Genomic DNA, 7913 nt, shown 5'->3' with positions numbered 1-7913 from the left:
GAGGTTCTTCTCCGAGACATTGGGCGCGTCGAGAGCTGGCTCGTACCAAGCCGGCGACGAGGCAGGCTTGACCCTCCGAGGCGCCATTGGTCGCTAATGCGGAAGGGGATGGGAGTAGATCTGGAGATTTCAGAAGCAGGGAGCAAGAAAGGGGATCTGGAGCAAGGCGAAAGGAAGCAGTGAAGGCAAGCGCTGTCTGCGCCAGCCTTTTTGACAGTCGGGCAGTTGCCGAGATAACATGGGGAAGCGGAGACGCCCACGTCCAATCAACCACCACGCGTTGACCAAGGCCACAGGCTATTGGGACCCGCGGCGCTCCGCACTTACCCCATGGTTTCGCCTCGAAGCCAAGCCCAAGCGCGCCTTGGGCCCGGGGGCTACTGTCGGCGTTCTAGGAACGGGAGTCTCCAGACTTGCCTGCCTGCGGCCCAAGGCGTGGCTCTGCAAGCGGGCCCATACGGCCCATCTTCACCAACAAGCATTCAAGACCCTCGCGAGGCGGACGACACAAGACCTCCTCAGGAGCGGCCTCACCAGGCTGGCTCGCGAGGGGCGGAGAGATCAAGGCCAGGCAAACCTCGCGAGGTTCCAATGACATGAGCCATGACGATCGAGACCAGGCGGGCGCTAGGCGGGTGCCAGAGCGCACAGTGTCCTTGATTCCTCTTTGGTGCTAAGGAGGCAAGCGCAGACGAAGAGTACCGAGGCGTCAAGCGCAGACGAAGAGTACCGAGGCGTCAAGCAAAGGTTTCCATATCGGTGCAACGAGACCAAGACCAGCAGAACGACAATATGGAGGTCACCGTGGAGCCCAAGACGGCGTCACCACCAGAGCCTTTGGCAGGCGAAGACTGGTTTTGTCAGGATAACGTGTACTAGTTGTCCCCTTCCAAATTGGCTGTTGGCTCCCTTCCCGCTCAATATTTGGGGAGAGGACCAGGGCCTCTATAAATAGGATTAGACACCACAGTAGGAGAGGAGAGAACCTAAGCCATCTCAACTTGGACTAGATCCAACCCATCCTCACATCCACCAAGCACAAGAACACCTCTCCTCAGGAGGTTGTTCTTCCCCTTGTACTGTTCATACTCAGTCCGAGAGGCAATCCACCACACCACACTGGAGTAGGGTATTACACCACAACGGTGGCCCGAACCAGTATAAATCTTGTGTCCCTTGTGTTGCGAGTTCGTCGAGCTAGCCTTTGAGATCGTGAAGTGCTTGAGGGCGTGATCGGTGAGGGAGAGATCTTCGCACGCACCCTAGTGTTCGAACCTTAAGGGTTTTGCCGGAACCCGAAATCCGACAGTGGCACTTGTGCCACTGCCCGATGCCTTTTTATTTTTCGTTCCGACCTGCTTGTACGAGGGTCTCCTCATCATTATGTATCAGTTCGATCGTTTATACCTTTATCTATAAAGAGGGGCAAAAGCCTGTTTCGAGATGTCAACATATTTCACCAAGGTCCATACTATTACTTGAAACGCTTCCCTTGTATGCTAGTTAAGAAATTTCTAAGACTTTCTTTGGTCCATATGATAGAAAAATCACAGGAATAAACAAGCCATAGGATCTTTTTTATGAATAGAAGAAGAGTTTACAGTTTGTTACAGGAGCTGACTCAACGATTCGTTGGCAGCAAACATTAGATGTCCTTTATTTCACATCAGAGGATTCTTGTTCTATCGGGTCTTGTTTAATATTTTCCAATGTAATGTAGAGGATAGGAAGAATGCCTGGCCATGGTGGGCCGTGCCGGGCGTGCTCGCGGGTCGGCCTGGTTGGCTGGCCCGCCAGCTATAACGCCCCCACGCTTGGTCTCCCTGCTCATCCCCTGACCAAGCTAGGGTTCTCATCAAGTTCAAAAAAAAAACTAGGGTTCTCATCCGTCGCCGCCATCTGACCCCTCCTCCTCCCGCGGTGCTGCTCCCCGGCGACGTCGTCTGACCAGCCGCGGCCTCCGCAGGCCTCATCTTCTCACGAATCTGCAAAGGTCGTTGCCAGCGGTTCCCACCGACGCCTTGCTGTAGCCTCCCCGATGCTCTCTTTGCACCGCCGCATGTGCCTGTGCATATTCCGCAGACTCCCCCTCCTACAAGAGATCTCCGCCACCGTCCCGATTGGATCACGCTGCCGCCAACCAGTGGTTCAGCAGGGAACGCTGCCGCCCGATTGGATCTTGGACGCCCTGCAAGAGCTCAAGCCGCCGCTCGGCTGCACGCATCTGCCCTGCAGGTCTCCGGCTGGACCAGGCCACGACCCCCACTAGCCTCCCATGCCCAACAGTCAGTCGGCTCCTCTGCTCGCTCCGGTTCACTGGCCGCTGCAAGTCAACGCCCAGCTGCATCTTTGATTGAATCAAGCCTATATGGATCATCTAAGAAGATCCATGGTCGTGTGACCATCACTCAACTCGTAGACCTTCGCACGGCCGGTAGGCCGGCCGGTATGTGACATGATCTCTTCATTTCTTCTTACATTGTCTTCTTTTGTTGATCAACTGCAAGGAAGAGCTGACGATAACATTGAGACTGTCAGGAGAAGAATCAGAGTTAAAAAATAATCAGAGTTTTTGAAGAATCAAGTTTGCCTGTAGTTCAGTCCGATGACTCTAAGTCTAAGGGCAAGGTTAAGATGGTGTATCCATTTTTATATAAAAGGATATGGCACGCTTCTTCCAAAGAGCTTATTCTTCACAGCGTCACATAAATACTTGTGATTTAAGATAGTCACACGTCACCAGAAAACGATTCAGTATTAATCCAGCTGCATATAGTTGAGTACTATGATTCAAAAGGCTAGGTTGAGAAGGGGTATGATTTTGAGTGCAAAAGCATACTATTCTGTAGAACAGTTCATTTTTAACAGCCTAATGTATTGATTTCTCATAAATTATAAGAGCTACGCTGTAGAATTTTTTAGTATGTCTAGCAAATGCTCTTGTTGTTCAGGGTCTAATTGGGTGCAGGTGATGCCTGGAATTGAACATACAAAGGATGAAGGGGGTGCTAGGCAGGCTCGCGCCGTCCACGTGTCGCTATGAATAGTGCCGGCGAAGCAAGCGTTGCGTCCCGCGCGCGCCGCGAGCAGAGAAGCGACCGAGAGAGAAAAGAGAGCGCTTCTCAAAAAAAGAGAGAGAAAAGAGAGCGAGCGAGCAGCTGTAGCGAGAGACAAAAGTAGCGATGCCAGTGACCTAAACCGCATCTCCCCTTCTCCAGAGAGAGAGAGAAGATGAGAGGGAGAAGAAGTAAGGAAGGGAGGGTGAAAGAGAGGAAAGAGGAGAGGGAGGTGCGGCTCCGCCGCCGCCTTCTCTCCCGGCCTCTTCCGCGGTGGTCGAGGTGCAGCAGCGTGGGCGCCGCCAGGTTCTCGATCCAGTCGGATCTGGCGCCGGTCGCCGTCCCCGTCGCCTCGTCTTCTTTCTTTCCAACCCACCGCCTCCGAGCTTCTGCTCCTGCTACGTCTCCTTCTCCCTTCCCGCCGCGGGAGCAGTCATCGCTGCGCCCTCGCCCCCGCACGCCGTCCTTCCGCGCGCCTCACCAGTCACCACCAGCAGCAGCGTAGGGAGCCAATGGGAAGGGGGTCCAAGGCCAAATCCTGCTTCAGCGGAGGCCATGACTGAGGCGGAGGGGGAGCTCCCCAAAGCCATCGTGGATCGTGCTGTGGCGGCGTGGAGCAGGGGAGGATTTGGGCGATGGGCATGAGGGAAGGAGCAGCGAGGTCAGAGTTCCAGGCGGTGCCGGCCGTCGTCACATGTCCCCAGTCTAGGTTGCCCATCTTCGGCCAATTCATCTTCCTCCCCAATTTTTACTCCTTGATTCATGGTTTTTCTAAACATATGTGTGCAGATCTGAGAAAAAAAAAGAGAAGTGGGTGAATCTTGAGGAAGAGCTTGGTGAAGAACAAGGTGATCTCTCTCTGAACAATCTATTTAGGTCCAGTTTCATTGCCTTTTGATTTCTGCTATTTTCTCATGGGATATTAAGGAGTTGAAAACACATATTTTGTAGGTGTTCCTAATGGCAAAGGTGGTAATCAACGATGAGAAAAAAAGGGACCGAGATTGGATTTCTGCTAGGTATGTTCCTCATCTCTCTCAGCTCTTGTTCCAATCCCCACCCTGATGTAACTGCTTCTTCACAACTGTTTGATGTGTCTTAGGAGATGAATGCCATGGATTGGCAAGATTCTTGCTAAGCTGACAACTAATTAAACTATTTGTCCCATTGTTAAAGCTAATCATAGTCATATGTGGTGATCGTCCGACTGCTGCGTATGGTGGCAACCGAATTCTTGATGATGAACCGAATCAAATACGTAGTAAAGTCAGCGCTAAATCACAAGTATATATTCAGGTTCAGTACACTCAAGCTGTCGAGGAGGTTACTCAGACCTGTAGATTTTGTATGACAAGAAAATTACTTGAAAGAAATAGGTACAGCCACTGTGATAAATATCAGTAGTAAGCATTGTATATGTATGCAGTAGTATAGTAAGACAAGAAAAATACTTGAAAGAAATAGGTGCAGACACTGTGATAAATATCAGTAGCATGCACTATATATGTATGCAGAACAGACCATAATCATGATTTTGCATTGCTTGGACCAAGATTTGTATGCACCGATCACCGATTCTGTCTTTAGGGGTTACAGGAAAATGACATATATCAGCCAGTGCAACCACTAATAGTGCAATTGTGTATTTACAGAAAGGAAGCAGGTCAACCATGCAGTATTAGAGTAAGATACTACATGTAAAAGTACCATCTAAAAATGACAGATACATTACTTCGTGAGAAATCTCGGTAGGAAAGTAGTGACTCTTTTTGTCAATGGATTGTGTACAGTGAACTGGATTATGCAATGATCGGTTGATTCAGAGCTCTTGTATCTTGAGTGGCATTCACCTTTGGGCAATTCAAGCGACCACAGGTATTTTCCAGTGATATTGAAGCTATTTTGAAATAGTGGATACTTGCATGATTTGTGTTATTTTCCAATGGTACGTCTATTCCTGCAGCTTATAGTCCCTTCACTGATTTGTTCATGCCTTGCTTTTGGTTATTTTAACATTGCCATGCTTTACAGCCTGTTGTCTTTAAAATGATAAAAACCTATAAATGCTGTTAGATCCTTTTAAATTCCTTCACTGGTTTATCTTTCCTTGTGCATCCATGCAACTGATACACCATATAATGGGCTTTATTACAATGGCAATTTAACACCATATACAAGGGCGAGACTACCAGCTGGTGAAGGAGAGGATATGTATTCGGCGTGTCCTGAAGGGGTAGTCCACGAACCGGCAATGGAGGAAATAAGGTAGAGACGACAATAGCAGCAAGTACGTCAAGTGCTAGGGATGTGGATATGGTGTGGCATAAAGAGGTAGTCCACAAACCTCTGCTAGGTGCTCCTCTCTCACCTCTTGCATCCTCTGGGGATATTCCTTCATTATTTGGTTACCTGTCAATGCTCGGTCCTATTTCCCACCTTGTGCTTTGACTTCTTGCATTTTTTCCGTCTAAGTTATTAGGCTACTGCTGCCTGGTTTGCCCATGATGAACCACTAATTATGATACACCGCTGGCTGGTCTGCCTTTTTTATGCTTTTTTAGTGACAACATTCAGACTTAATGTTTATTACTTCATTTCAGAGTTTTAATTAAGACATCGCAGTCAATTTATATGGTCTTCTGAAGTTTCACCTTCCCTTTGTCATATTGGTTTGATCAAATCAATGGGAAGCCGGCATTACTTTGATGTACTGACTTACAGTCTTATTAAGTACTCCCTTTTCAAACTAATACAAGATCTTTTAGATCACTGCTTACCTTTTAGGTCACTAAAATAGTGATCTAAAAGGTCTTACATCTTAGCGCACATTTAACTACTTTATTGTCTGTACTATTGTGGATGTACCGCAGAATAAAGCAGTCCTTCATTTTTCTTCTCTGCAGGCTGATCTTCTTGCTCAGTATAAGCCAACAATGGAGAAACTGACCAGGCTATCTTTCATGATCAGTTACACACCAAGCCTATATTTTTGCTGCTTCTACATGTTGTTGTGATGGTCATTCGGCCCATTTTCTTGAATCTGCACTACAACGAGAGATCTTGGCTGCTTCTTTGTGGCTTCCAAACTTGAAATGTTTGTTTGGAAGTTAGTTTAGTTTTTTGTTGTGGATTCACAGCTTCTCACATGTATCGTCCTCTTAGACCTTCAGATTTCCAAAGAAACTAAATGAAGATATGGTGGTATGGTCTCAATAGTACAACTTAAAGCCTTCCATGCTTTATATTCTCTGAAATTTGCTCTTGAAGAATTATGTATCTATATTACATCCGGTGAGAAAAGGCGGCTTCCAAGCAGAGGATGCGGGAATGTTGGCCACATTTGGTTTTCGACTTGGGTGTCTAAATATTCTCACACTACTTGGCTCCCTCTCGGCCTTTGCGCCATTGGCGCAACGAGTCATCTAGTACCAACAATAAGCACACATGAACTCAAGCACGGTGGAAACAGGTAATTTACAGAATACTCTGATCTCAGTGAACCAGTGCCACACAACAGAGCATACTCTCAGGGACATTGAGAATTTGGAACTTTTTCGATAAAGGACGTTTTTATTAACTCATAACGTAGTATGAAGAGGATACAAATCATGATGAGTAACACTTGGCCTCTGCATAGTTAGGATGCACATTGTCAAACACGAACAATACATATCAGCACCAGTAGAGTTAAATAGCACCGTCACTATGACTATGTCGAAGGAGGTGATGGGCCGATACGGAGGTTATGCTGGAGAAAACCCTCCATGGCCACTCGCTCTAATTCCGTACACACCACCTTGAATAGCGGTTGGAACTTCGTATGATGAAGTATAGACCACGTATGAAGCGATTGCGTACAACAGAAAATAACCTGTAAAGGTAAAGAGTTTTTGTTATTGAAAACTAGATCATTTCTACATAGCCAAACCGACCATAATAAGGCGTACACTCTCACCTTTATTAGCATCTTGAACCTATAAGGAATACTGTCCAACCAATGATCAAAAATATTGGCAACACACGTGGGCGGATACAGATTAGACGCTATTTGAAATAAATATCTCATCCTTGAGTAGAGGTTGTAGAGAATATATACTAGCGAACAAATAGGTGCATTTGTACAATCCGATATATCAATTTTTTCAGCGTGTCAGGACTTTATTTTTGTGTATGCTTCCATTAGTGCTTGGTTGATATGCTTTCTCGATGTACACACTTTGATCACCTGTTGTGTAATGTCCATGATGCGGCCATAGCTCCCACGTGTTGAGGCACGAGGCATAACCGCGTAGTGGTTTTGTCGCAAGAAGGGTCATCTCCATGAACATCCCATATAATGAACAAGACAGGGATAAATAGAGTTGGCTTACACTCACCACGTCACACAATACATAAATAATTTCGTACATCATCCAAAAACACTCATGGACCGACTACGGTCAAATCCAAATGAAAAGGAAGATAAACCCCAAATGCTAGATCCCCGATCGTCCCAACTGGGCTTCACTACTGATCATCAGGAAATGACACATAGTAACGACCAAGGTCCTAGTCGAACTCCCACTTGAGTTCAGTAGCATCACCTGCATTGGTATCATCGGCACCTGCAACTGTTTTAGCTCATGGGTAGGATAAGGTAATGAGGTGGAGCTGCAGTAAGCGCTAAGCAAATATGGTGGCTAACATACGCAAATAAGAGTAAGATGAGAAGCTACGCAACGGTCGTGAAGTTAGAAGTGACCAAGAAGTGATCCTGAAGCTTCTTACGTTCAAACATAACCCAAGATTGTGTTCACTTCCCGAACTCCGTCGAAAAGAGACCATCACAGCCACACACGCGGTTAATTTATTTTAATT

At 47.0% G+C, this 7913-nt stretch overlaps 1 long non-coding RNA gene across 9 annotated transcripts; it reads left to right on the top strand.

Moving 5' to 3' along the window:
- Positions 1-1815: 1815 nt before the first annotated feature.
- LOC125512737 lies at positions 1816-6274 on the top strand. Of its 9 annotated transcripts, none has more exons than XR_007285518.1 (7): positions 1819-3765; positions 3846-3904; positions 4008-4075; positions 4709-4753; positions 4847-4931; positions 5235-5387; positions 5960-6274. It is a non-coding gene; the product is annotated as an uncharacterized LOC125512737 (long non-coding RNA). The 9 variants fall into 9 exon arrangements; XR_007285519.1 differs by having other exon boundaries at positions 4709-4759; XR_007285512.1 differs by having other exon boundaries at positions 1820-3765; positions 4709-4739.
- The last annotated feature ends 1639 nt before the right edge of the window (positions 6275-7913 follow it).

Source organism: Triticum urartu, chromosome 6 (genome assembly GCF_003073215.2).
Source record: "Triticum urartu cultivar G1812 chromosome 6, Tu2.1, whole genome shotgun sequence".
Classification (NCBI taxonomy): domain Eukaryota; kingdom Viridiplantae; phylum Streptophyta; class Magnoliopsida; order Poales; family Poaceae; genus Triticum; species Triticum urartu.
Note: the sequence above shows the minus strand (reverse complement) of the source record. Positions and strands in the feature narration are given on the sequence as shown.